The 12,500-nt window shown below is 54.2% G+C and overlaps 1 protein-coding gene across 3 annotated transcripts in view; it reads left to right on the top strand.

Annotated features, from left to right (window-relative positions):
* Positions 1-12,500, top strand: part of LOC125032799 (adenylate cyclase type 5-like) — a 224,463-nt gene that overhangs the window by 108,856 nt on the left and 103,107 nt on the right. The window lies entirely within an intron of this gene.

Raw genomic sequence — 12,500 nt, 5'->3', positions numbered from 1 at the left:
AGCCAGGAAAAAGAAATGAAGAGGCTGTGGCGAGTCACCTTTCCAGCAGACATTACCTCCTGCCACCCCTCGCACACGCCATAATCGGCTTAGCAGGGAAAATTAATTCATTAAGTCTAATTCCTTATGCGTCTTGCGTCCCGAGAAGGATAAATGAGGGACTGCAGTGAGGAAGAGAGTAAGGGAGGAGATAGGAGCAGCTGGGGTGGGGGGGGGGGGGATAGGGAGCGGGAAAGAAGCGGATAGGGAGGGAGAGGAAACGGATAGAGAGGGAGGGCGGGAGGGAGAGGAAGCGGATAGGGAGGGACAAGATAGGGAGGAGAAGGGAGCAGATAGGGAGGGTGAGGGAGTAGATAGAGAGGAAACAGATAGGGAGGGGGGAGGGAGCATATAGGGAAGGAGATGGAGCACATAGGGAAGGGGAAGGTAGCAGATAGGGAGGGGGAGGGAGCAAGCTCGGAGATATGGGGAGGGAATAAGGAAAATGCAGAATTTACACGCACTGCAGGGAGAGGTAAAGTGGGACAGTGACAAAAAATGACTGTAGCTTGGGGGATAGGAGCATTATCGTTCTCACAGTCTATCTATTTGTTAGTCTCTTTCTCTGTGTGTCTGTCTGTGTGTCTGTCTGTGTGTCGGTGTTTGTCTGTCTGTGTGTCTGTCTGTGTGTCTGTCTGTGTGTCTGTCTGTGTGTCGGTGTTTGTCTGTCTGTCTGTCTGTCTGTCTGTCTGTCTGTCTGTCTGTCTGTCTGTATGTATGTATGTATTTATGTATGTCTGTTTATGTGGCTATCTGTCTGTCTGTGCCTGTCTGTCTGTTTGTTTGTCTGTCTCTGTCTCTGCCTCTGCCTCTGTCTCTGTCTCTGTCTCTGTCTCTGTCTCTGTCTCTGTCTCTGTCTCTGTCTCTGTCTCTGTCTCTGTCTCTGTCTCTGTCTCTATCTCTGTCTCTGTCTCTCTCTCCCCCCCTCTCTCTCTCTCTCTCTCTCTCTCTCTCTCTCTCTCTCTCTCTCTGTCTCTGTCTCTGCCTCTGCCTCTGTCTCTGTCTCTGTCTCTGTCTCTGTCTCTGTCTCTGTCTCTGTCTCTGTCTCTGTCTCTGTCTCTATCTCTGTCTCTGTCTCTCTCTCCCTCTCTCTCTCTCTCTCTCTCTCTCTCTCTCTCTCTCTCTCTCTCTCTCTCTCTCTCTCTCTCTCTCTCTCTCTCTCTCTCTCTCTCTGTGTGTGTGTCTCTCTCTCTCTGCTTGTGTGAGTGCGTCTCTCTGTATTGATTTTGTTACCCTATATTGTTTGTGTGTGTGGTTTACACAGACATAAACACACTCACGCGCAAATATACCCACACTTACACATACATGTTTACGTATGTGAATGACTGAGCCAAAGGAGCGGAAAGAGAGAGAGAGAGAGAGAGAGAGAGAGAGAGAGAGAGAGAGAGAGAGAGAGAGAGAGAGAGAGAGAGAGAGAGAGAGAGAGAGAGAGAGAGAGAGAGAGAGAGAGAGAGAGAGAGAGAGAGAGAGAGAGAGAGAGAGAGAGAGAGAGAGAGAGAGAGAGATCGCGAGAGACAGATAGGAGCGCAGCGCGCCGCGAGCGCGCGTCCCCTCGCTCGCGCCCGCTCTCACCTCGCTCGCGCTGCTCGCGCGCTCTCGCGATCGCGGCGCGCGCGCCCCTCGCTCCCTCGCTCGCTCCTCGCGCGCGCGCTCTCTCGCGCTCGCTCGCGCGCTCTCGCGCTCGCTCTCTCTGCTCGCAGCTTCTCGTCGACGTCGCTTTCTCGTGTCTCGTTTCCTCGCGCTCTCTCTTCGCGCTCCTCTCTCGCGCCTCTCGCTCGCTGCTTTCTCGTCGCGCTTCGCGCCGCTCTCTCTCGCTCCTTCTCTCCCCTCTCTTGCTCCTCTCTCTCTCTCTCTCTCTGCGCTCTCTCTCTCTCTCTCTTTTGTTTTCTTTGATTTCTTCTTTTTATCTCTTGCCATCTCACTCTCTCTCTTCTCTCTCTTTACGCTCGCTCTCGCGCCTCGCTCTCGCTCTTCTTCTCTACTCTCTCTCACTCTCTCTTCCGCTCTCTCTTCTCTCTCTCGCCCGCTCGCCTGTAGCTTTCTTCTCTCCTCTCTCGTCTTACACGCCTCTCTCCTCTCGTTGTGCTTTCTCTTGCTTCTCTCGCGTCCCTCTTTCTATGCGCGTGCTCCCGGCCTGCTTTCTCTTTCCCTTACGCTGCCCTCCCCCCTCTATGCAGCCTCGGGCGTCTGGCTGCTCGGCCGCGCGGCTCGCGTTGGCTTGTGGTCTCGATCGTCTCCTACTCTATTCTTCTTTCTTCCGTTCTAGTCCTCGCTCTCTCTGTCTCTTTTCTCCTGCGCGGATTTCTTTTGTCGTGCTTTCTCTTCGCTGCTGCTGCGCTCCTTCGCGCTTCGACTCTCGGGTCTTGCTCTCTCTGCGGACCCCCCCACCCCTATTCCCTCCTCCGTTCCTTCGTTGATCCGGCGTGTTCTGTGTCTCTTTCGCTTCTCTGTCTATTCTCTTCTACGCTTCGTCGCCGGGCGCTCTCTACCTTCCTCCTTGTTTCCTCGTTTTCTGCGTCCTCTTTCTGCTCCCCTCCTCTCTCTCCCCCTAGCGCTGGTATCGTAGTTCGACTCCGCTCTTCCTTCTGCTCCCTTCTTCCTTCCTTTTTGTGTCGTCAGTTTCTCTCTCCTTCTTCGCTCGCGGTGTACTTACCTTTGCTCTCCGCTCGCTTTATGTAGCGCGTTTCCTCTCTCTTCTGGCCTCTTCTTTTTACTCTTTCTTCTCTTTCTTTCTTCTCTTCTCCTCTTTTCCCCCGTCCAACCCCCCTTCCTCTTCCCTTCCTCTCGCGTCGCTCTGGCTTGCTTCTACTTCGCGAGTCCTTCCGGTATTCGCTCTCTTCTCGCTCGACTCTCTCTCTATCTGCTCTTGTCTGGTCTCCGCTTTCCCGCCGCGTTCGTCTCTCTTTTCCTGTCTCTTCTTGTTCTCTTCAGGTCTCCCCTCTCTCTCCCCCTCTTGTTGTCTTATTTGTCGATTTATCTCCCTGTTCCCCCCCCCCCCCCCCCCCCCCCCCTCCCCCCCCTCCCCCCCCCCCCACTCCTCTCCTTACCCCCTCTCTCCTTTCCTCTTCCTCTCCCCGCTCCCCCCCCACCCTCCCCCTCCCCCCCCCCCCCCCCCCTTCTGCCTCCTTTTCCCCCCTGTCCTACCTTCTCCCGCTTTCAAGACGGCCCGGCCCGCACGGACGTGCAAGCTAAGGGTAGATTGGGTGCACCCCACCACCCACACAAAAACACACCCACACCCACCCCCCCCCCCCCGCAACCACCACCCCCCCCCCCCCCCCCCCCCCCCCCAACCACCCCCCCACTACGTATTCTGGTGTGGCAGCGCAAGTGTTACACCCCCGCCTGCGGGCGAGACACGGCGGTCCCCTGCCGTAGCCGTCTTCTCGGGTCCTTAGGGGGAGTCCCCTCCAACCTAGTGGGAAATCACAGCGCGTGGGGCGGCGACCGCACCCTACACCGACCTCGCATGGAAGCAAAGAAGACATACGACCGCCATATAGCCGAGGACGGGACACTGGGGCTAGCAACTCCGGCCTCGCAGGCGGAAAGAGAGAGGAAAGCAATCGAAGCGCAAAGAGAAGCACGAACGGGATGACTAAGACGAACTCAAAGGTGAAAAAGAGGAAAAGTTAACGGGAAAAGACCAAGAGGGTCTCGACACGCTTGCACCCGCCACCCTGCAGTAGACCGGCGTCCCCCCACATCGTCCTTCCCCCCTGCCCCTTCCCTCGGCGTCCCGGTGTGTACCAGTGCGTCTCTCACTCCCTCCTCCCCTTGTCCCCTTCGCCCCCCATGCTTCCCCCTACCTCGCCTCGTCCCCTTCCCTCCCCCTCCCGCCCCCGCCTTCCGTCCCGTTTCACCCCCTTAAGCCCCTCACTACGTCTGATCCCCTTCTTCTCTCGCTCTCCCGTGCTTGTTCTCCGTGCGTCCTTCCCCCCCGCCTTGCCCTGCTGTTCCTCTCCCCGGCTCCCCACGCGTTACTCGTTTCCTCCTACCCTTCCCCCCCCTTTGACCCACTGCTGAGGCCACGCGCTTTTCCGTCGCAGCGCTTTTTCTGCCCCCGTGCCTCCCTCGCTCCCTTTAGCCTTTCCCCTACCCTTTCTCCCTCACTTTTCCCTTTCCTCCGCCCTGGATATCCTTTTCCTGTTTCCCCTTCCTCCCCTCTCCTCCTCTTCCCTCCTTCTCATGTACTCTTCCCCGTTCCTCCACTCCCTTTCCCCCCCCCCTCCCTCCCCCCCCTCCCTTACTTTCCCCCCATCTCCTCCCCCCCTATCCCCCCCCCCTCTTGTCTTCCTGCCTCTCTCCTCACGCCCTTCTTCTGTTCCCCCCCCTCTTTTCCACCCTCGTCCCCTCCTCATCTCTGCCACTGGGGTGGCTCCTTCCCTCCCCTTCACCGTTGTCCCTCGCCCCCCCTTTTCTTTTCCCACTCCCCTCCCGACCCCCTCTTTCCTTCCTTCCCTGCTTTCTTCCTCGCGCCGGTCCCCCCCCTCCCCCTCCTCCCCTCCCTTCCTTCTCCTTCCCTTGTCCCCCCTCCCTCCCCCCCACGCCCTGTGCTCCTCCCCCCCTCCTCTTCTTCCCCCCTCCCCTCTGCCTTCCTTCCCCTTGCTTATAGCCCCCCCCGTTCCTCCCTTGTTCCGTCCCTTCCTCTCACGCCTCCGCCCCTTTCTTCCCCACCCCCTCCCATTTGCCGCCCTTCCCTGCCGGTCACCCCCCGTCCCCCCCCTTCCCTCCTCTACGCCCTGTCGTTTGTTCCCCCCCTTTTCCTTGTTCTCTATTTTCTCCCCCGCGTCTGTGTTTCTTTCAGTGTTCTGTTCTCTGACGGTTCTGGTTGGTTTCGCGCCCTCTTTCCCCGTTCTCCTCCTCGTTGTCGCTTCTGACGCGTTGTTCTTCTCTCTTACTCTCTCTCTCTTCTCGCTTTTTTATTTTTTTGTTTTTTTTGCCTGTGTTAATTTTTTTTTGATTATATTGTTTTTTTGTTTGGGTTTTTTGTGGGGGTCCCTCCTCGCTCTCGTCGTCTTCCGTCGCTAAGCGCCAGCGTGCTACTCTCTCATTCTCTCTTCTCTCTTCGCGCCGGCTTCTCTGTCTGCATCTTGCGCGTTCTCTCCTCTCTCGGCTCTCTCTCTTCTGCTCTCCCTCTCTCCTCTCACCTACTCTAGCTACCGTAATTCTCCTCGCCTCCTCCTCGACTCACTTCATCTCTCGCGCGGCTCGCGCATCCCCGATTCACTAATCCTCTCTATCGTTTCTTTTCCCTCTCCCTCTCTCCTTCGACTCTCACCTCCGCTCTCTTCTCTCTTGTCGACATCTCGCTCTCTCTCTTCTCCCTTCCCTCGTCCCGCTAGGCTCCTCTTCTTCTCTCTACTCTTCTCCGCGTCTACTTCTGCGCCCTGTACTCTTCCTTCTCTCTCTCTTACCGTCGCTCTACGTCTCTTCTCCTTCTACTCTCTCTCCTCTATCTCCGCTGCGCTCTCTCTTCTCTTCATTCCGCCTCTCTCGCTCTGCTTCCTCGCCCTCCTCCTCGCCTACCGGCCTCGCGCGCTCGGTCGCTCCGCGCGATGGTGTTGGGTTCTCTCTCGCTCTGCTGATCATCTCGACTCTCTCATTCTCTCTAACACTACTTTTCTGTTCTACTCCTGCGCTCCATCCTCTCATCTCTCTACTCGTCTACTCCTCTCTTCTTCTCGACTGGCTCCCGTCGCCCCCCGATCTACCCTCTCACGTCTTCTCTACGCGTTCCCTCCTCTCTGCCTCTGCTACTTCTGCTCGCACTCGGCCTGCGCGTTCTCTCTTCTTCGTGCTCTCGCCACTGCGCGCGCGTACTCGTCCTTTTCTCTGCGCTCTCCCTCCTCTCCTCTCCGTCGCGCTGCGCGTGTTTCTCGCTCCCTTACTCTTCTTATCTCTCGCCTTTTCGCTCTCTCCTCGCGCTCCTCTTTCTTTCTCTACTCTCTCTCTCCTCTCTCTCCCGCTCTCTCTCTCGCGCTGCGCGTCTCCCTCGCTCTCTCTCTCGCCTCTTTACCTTGTATTTTCTTGCTCCTCTTCCTTGCTCTTATGCTCTCTTTGCTCCTTTTTCTCTTCTTTCTCTTCTTTCTTCCCCTCTCTTCCGTCGTCGCTGCTACTCTTCTATCTCTCCTCTCTCCCTCAGCTTCGCTCTTCCTCTTCTCCTCTGCGCGCAGCTCCTTTCTCTCCCTCTCTCGCTGCCCTCGCCCCTTCCCTCACCCCCCTCACGCTCCCCCCCTGCTCTCCGCACCTCGCTCCCCCCTGCCGCCCCCGCGCCCCCCGGGTCGGCCCGCGCCCGAGGCACCGTCGGCCTGCGTCATGGTGCCGCCACTCCCGGATAAGGCCCCCTAGGCGACTACACGCCGGCGGCAGCGGTTTAGTCAAAGGCACGGCGGCCCAACGAACATAACAAACTACCCCCACAACCGACGAGGGAGAGCCGAGTCGACCGCGTATGAACCGGCAGTGCGGCCGCGGCGTTTAAAGGCAAGCAGCGAGAGGACGCCGGTTCGGAGTCGGTTCGGGGATCCCGGTTGCAAGGCCGGCTAATGCAAGTCTCGATGTTGCAGGGGGAAGAGAGGAAAACGAATTAAATGAAGTGCTTTAAAACAAACCAAAACACGAGTGATAAGACAAAAACAAAAAAACCATCCAAAAGAAACGCGGTTAAAAGGCTGTATTAATAGGAATTTGAATAAAATCTCTACTGTTATGATTTTTTTTTTATATTTTTTTATTTTTTAATTTTCACTCACCTCATGCACTATCACGAGAAGCGAGAGAAAGGGGTAAAAGATTTTTTTGCTTTTTTCAAACAGTAGGCGCGGGGGTCCTCGATTCCGATGTCCCAAGGGGGCAATAAAATATTAAAATAAGGGGCGGTAGGGTTATGTCGCCCTAGCAATGTTTTGCATGTGGAGGGGTGATGCAAACGGGCAGCGTAGGGGCAGGCATGGAAAGGATAGGAAGGATTTGCGTTGAGTACGGCGTGTGTTTGAGTGGTGAGTGTGTAGTTATGGAGTGTGTGTGTGTCGTGGGTAGTGTGTGTGTGTTGTGTGTGTTGATGCTTTTTCTTCTTCTAATCGTCTCCTCTTTTCTGTTGTCTTTTGTGTATGAATGTGTTTGTTTCTTCTAAGCTGTCCCCCTCTTTTTATGTCTATTTAGAAAAAATTCTGATTACACTATACTACATACCTCTCAAAAAACAATGAGACAAACCAATAAGGTGATTTGCCCTTCCCCCACTCTACCTATCTTCTCTCTCTCTCGTCTTCATCATCTCTCTCCTGCTCTCTCGAACTCTCCCCCGTAAGATTTCATTCATCAAGATTCCAGTCCAGCTCTCAAGCTCCCCCACATCTCCAGACGCTCCTAGCAGTCGGTAATCGCTCCCCACTCAAGTAGTCAAAGTCCATCCGCCTCGCTCGTACTCTCTTCTCTCTCTCTCTCTCTCTCCACTCACTCTCCAATCTATCTCTCTCTCATCCGTCAACACCTCCATCTCAGCCTCGCATCTCGTTAATTATCTATCTCCCTCTCTCTTCTCTTCTTCTCTCTTTCTTCCTCCTTCTCATTCTCTTCTTCCTTCTTCTCCCCTCTTTCTCTTATCTTCTCACACTACTTACTCATTCTCCTCACTCTCGTTTCCCTCTTCTTGTTGGCACGTGGCATCTATTCTTCTTTTCTTCTTTATTCTCTTCTCTCTTTCTGTTTTCCTTTTCAACCTCTCCTCTTCTCTCCTTCTCCCACTTCTCGTCTCCTCGTCAATCTTCGTCGTTAACTTTTCCTCTTCTATTCTACTTTTCTTTTTTTTCTTTCTTCTCTAGATCATCTCTCTTCTTATTCCCCCCTTTCCCCCCCCTCTGAAGTCTAACCACCCTCACCTCCCCTCGGACATCCATCCTCCTTCCCCTCCAGAACTCCTCCCTCCAGCCTCCAAACTCACTTCTCTCTCGAACACCCCTCCTCACTCCTTTGCGGAATCTCCTCATCTCCTCACGCTCACTCAGACGTCGTCAAATCCTCTATCCTCCGCCACCGATCTCCTCTCCTCTCTCCACCTCACCCCGAACCTCGTCCCTCCTCTCGTCTCTTCTCTCTCTTCTCCTCTCTCCTCTAATCAACTCATCCCTGTACACCTTCATCTCCTCCCAGTATCTCGCTTCTCTTCTGCTCTCCTCCTCAGATACCTCAATATCACTCTCATTTCATCGTCCCAGCATCTCGATCCCAATATCGCAATCTCTTCCTCCTCCAATCAATCTCCCCTGTTCAACCCCTCATTCGCATCTCACCTCTCCATCACCCGATCTCGACTCCTCACTACTCTCTCAACGTCAATTCTCCCCAATCCCAACTCTCATCCGTCCGGTTCTATATCTTCCAAATCACTCCCATCATCATCCAACTCACTCCAATACTCTTCATCTCCTCATCTCCCTTCATCTCCGTCAAATCGTCCTCTCCTCATCATCATCTCTCCACTCTTTCTCTCATCAGCTCATCAGCTCGTCCTGCTCCCTCCTCTCCGTCTCCCTACTATCCCTCAATAACTCCACCCCCTCCCTTGACCTCGAGTCCCCAGTCCAATCGTCCTCCCCCTCCATCGTTTACATCCCTCATCACTCTCACCCTCCAACCTCTCGCTTCCCCCACCCCTCTCCGTCCCACACTACCAGTACCGTCTCCAGCTCCACCATCACGGTTCAACCACTTACCCCTCCCACTCTCTCAATCCAGGCTACATCTCGGATCAACCTCTCCATCCCTCCCTCGGAGTAGGATACTTAGAGAGAGAGAGAAACTCATCTCGCTCTCTAGCCACGTCTCCCCTCTTTCTCCACACCTCGCTGACTCTCTCTTGCTCCATCATCTCTCGAGAGTCTCTCAGCCCGCCCCTCCTCCTCTCTCGCCTCCAATCTCATCCAATCTCATCTATCTTCTCTCTTCTCTCTTTTTATCTCTCCTAACTCCTCTGCTCTCCTATCTCTGTCCTTATTCTCTCTCCTCTCCCCTTCACCCCCCCCCTCTCATTATCTCTCTCTGTCTCTCTCACTCTATGCTTTCTCTCTTACTCTCTCTCTCTTCTTCGTCTCTCCTCATTCTCTCATCTTTCTCTCTCTTACTCTCTCTCTCTCTGCTCTCCCTCTCTCAACTATTCTCTCTCATTCTTCTCATCTTCTCTTACCTCTCTCTCTTTCTCATCTTGTTCTCCTCTACTTCTCGCCTCTCTCTTAACTCTTCTCCTTCTCCTCGACAACTGTCTCTCTATTCTCCTCTTTTCCTTATTCCTTTTCTTCTCATTCTTTCTCCTCTTCTTAATCTCCTCTCTTCTCCCCCATCTTGCCTCTCTTTTCTCGTTTCTCTCCTCTCTTTCCTCCTCTTCTCTTCGTTCTCGTCTTTCCACATTCTCTTTTTATCTCTCTCCTTCGCCTCTCCTCCGTCCTCTCCATTCTCCTCCTCTCTCATCATACGTCGTCTCTCCTCGTATCTCAACTCCGTCCTCTCCGTCTCTCTCTCTCTCCCTCTTCTCTCGCTTCAATCTCCAATCTCTCCTCCTCCTTCTCTCTCCCAATCCTCCTCTCTCTCTCCACTCCTACTCCATCCTCCTCATAACTCTCCCTTCTCCCACTCTCGCGCTCTCTCGCTCCATTAATACCTCGCCCCCATCTCTCTCTACCTCTCAATCTCTCCAACCTCCCTCTCCTCTCCTCTCGCGCTCTCCCCGTTCGCTCCCCATCCCCCTCCGACTCTTCCTATCTATCTCTCCTCCTCTCCCCTCTCTCCACAATCTCTCCCCTTCCTCTCACTCTCTCCTCTCTCCGTCACCCTCCTCTTCCCTTCTCACTCCTCACCCCGCTCCTCTCTCTCCTCTTCTCCCTCGTCATCCATTCTCTCTCTATCCCGTCTTCTCCTCTCTCCTCCCACTCCTCTCCCCTCTCCGATCTCTTTCCCTCCCCTCCCCCCTCCCCCCTTCATCCACTCTCTTTCTACGACCCCCCTCCTTCTCTCCCCTCCCCTCATCTCACTTCTCTTTCCTCCCCTCTCGGTCCGTCTCTCCCTCTCTCTCTCGTACTCTTCCCTCCCTCGTCTCCCTCACCCCCCCCATCTACTCTCCCTCACCCCTCCCCTCTCCCGAGAGTTCCTCCTCTCGCTCCCATCTACTATTACTCCCCCATCCTTCTCCACCTCTACCTTCCTTCCTCCTCGCTCTCCTCCTCCTCTCTCCACTCCTCTCTCCACCCTTCTTCTCTCCCCCTCTCTCCCACCCTTCCACTCCAACTCTCTTCCTCTACCTCTCTCTCTCCCCCCTTCTCTCCCTCTCTCCTCTCTCCATCATCTCGTTCACTCTCCCTTCATTCTCCCCCCTCCCTCTCGGTCCCTCTACTCCTCTTTCTCTCTCATCTCCTCCCTCCCTTCTCTCCTCACTCTCGTCCTCATCCCTCATCCTCCATCACTATCTATGCCCTCACCGCCTCCTCTTCTCCATCTCCCTCATCCTCCTATCTCTCACACATCGCCTCTCCAGCTCTCCCTTCTCACAGCCTACCCACATCCCCTTCTCCCTGCTCTTCTCTTCCTCTTCCCACTCCTCCCGTCCGTTCCATCTCCCTCCTCCTCCTCCCTCTCTCTCCCTCTCACTCTCTCTCCCCACGACTCCCTCTACAAGTCAAATTCTCTCGCCTCAACTCTCTCCTCCTCGGGTCTCTCTCTTCTCTCCTCTCTCCCTCTCTCCTCCTCCTCCTCTCACCATCTCTTCTCTCGCTCGGTCCTTACTCACTCCGCCCTCTTACTCTCTCAGTCAATCTTCACAATCCCTCTCTCCCTACTCCTCTCCTCCTCCTCATCCCCTCACTCATCTCGACCTCTCTCGCTCCCTCTCTTATCTCTCTCCCCTCTCCCCATCTCTCTCTTCCTTCCTCCTATTCTACTCTCCTCTCTCTCTCACTCCATCTCTTCCTCCTCTCTCTCTCTCACCTCATCTCCATCTCTCTTCACTCCACGCTCTCTCCTTCCATCCTCGCTACTCTCTCCTTCTCTCCTCTCTCCCTCGCTCTCCCCTCTCTCTCCCTCTCCTCCTCTCGCCTCCTCCTCGACCCCCTCATCTCTCCGTCTCAATCCCTCTCTCTCGCTCCTCGTCTCGCTCTCCAACTCTCACTCTTTCTCTCCTTCTCTTCTCATCCTCTCCACTCTCCTCCCGTCTCAACCCTCTCAACGCTCACATCCTCTCCCTCTCACTCTCCTCCCCGATCCCTACTCTCTCTCTCTCCCACCCTCCCATCACCCTCCATCTTTCCTCCCTATCTCTCCCCTCTCTCATGTCCTTCCTCTCTCCTCTCCTCTTTCCCTCTCTCTCTCTCTCGCCGTCTCCTCACCCTCTCCCTCTCCTCTCTATCATTCCTCCCTCCCACTCCGTCCTGATCGCTTCGCCCCTTCTCTCTCATCTCCTCCTGCTCTCGGCAATCAATCTCTCATTACATCCTCTACTCTCTCTCTCCTACACAGCTTCTCCCATCCTCTCCTCTCCTTCCACTCAACATCATTCTCTAGTCCTCTGTCTCCTCTACTCTTCTCTCTCCACTCTCACTCTTCTCTCCTCCTCTCCGCTCTCCCTCTCACATCCGTTCTCTCCCTCCACTCACTCTCTCTCCTCTCTCTCTCTCATCTCTCTCTCCTCTCTCTTCACAATCTCTCCCCTCATCAACTCTCTCTTTCTCATCTCCTCTCTCCAGTCTCTCTCCTTCTCCCTCCCCTCCTCGCTCTCTACTCTCAATCACCTTCTCCTACTCTGCATCTCTCCTCGCTTCTCTCCTCCCGTCTCGGCCTCTCTCCTCTCTCTCCCCTCTCTCGCTCTTCACCCCCTCTCCACATCATCCCCGCTCTCTCCTAGCTCTCACGCCTCCAATACTCCTCTCCACTCTCACATCCCTGCATCCTCCTCCTTCATCTCTCCCTTTCTCTCCTCGTCTCCCTCTCATCCTCTCCACCTCCCCACTCTCTCCTGTCGCCGTCATCCGTCTTTCTCTCGATCTCCATCTTTCCTCTTCTCTCTCTGCTTTCTCTCTTCCTGCCCAACCTGTCTCTGATAACAACAATAAAGATAAATATAAACTAAAAACGATCAAAGATTCAAAATTCTGAACCCATTAGGCTGCAAGAGGGTGCTCAGAGCTGTGGTACACTATTGTGATAAAGTATAAAACAAATATGTTTTGATGTTAAACTGTGATTAAGACAGTTTTTTTTTTTTTTTTTTTTTATGTGTTATTGCTACCCTTGTTTTGATATCTTTGAGAGTGTCAGTATTAGCACATAATTGTTATAATGATAACGAGGAGTAATGATGATAATGATTATGATGATGGTGATGATGGTAGCAAAATAGTCGAAGTAATAATGATGATGATGATGAGTATGATAATAACAATGAAGATAATAATAGTAAGAATACTTTTATC

Source organism: Penaeus chinensis, chromosome 15 (assembly GCF_019202785.1).
Source record: "Penaeus chinensis breed Huanghai No. 1 chromosome 15, ASM1920278v2, whole genome shotgun sequence".
NCBI lineage: Eukaryota > Metazoa > Arthropoda > Malacostraca > Decapoda > Penaeidae > Penaeus > Penaeus chinensis.
The sequence above is the reverse complement of the archived record's forward strand: the minus strand, read 5'-3'. Positions and strand labels throughout refer to the sequence as shown.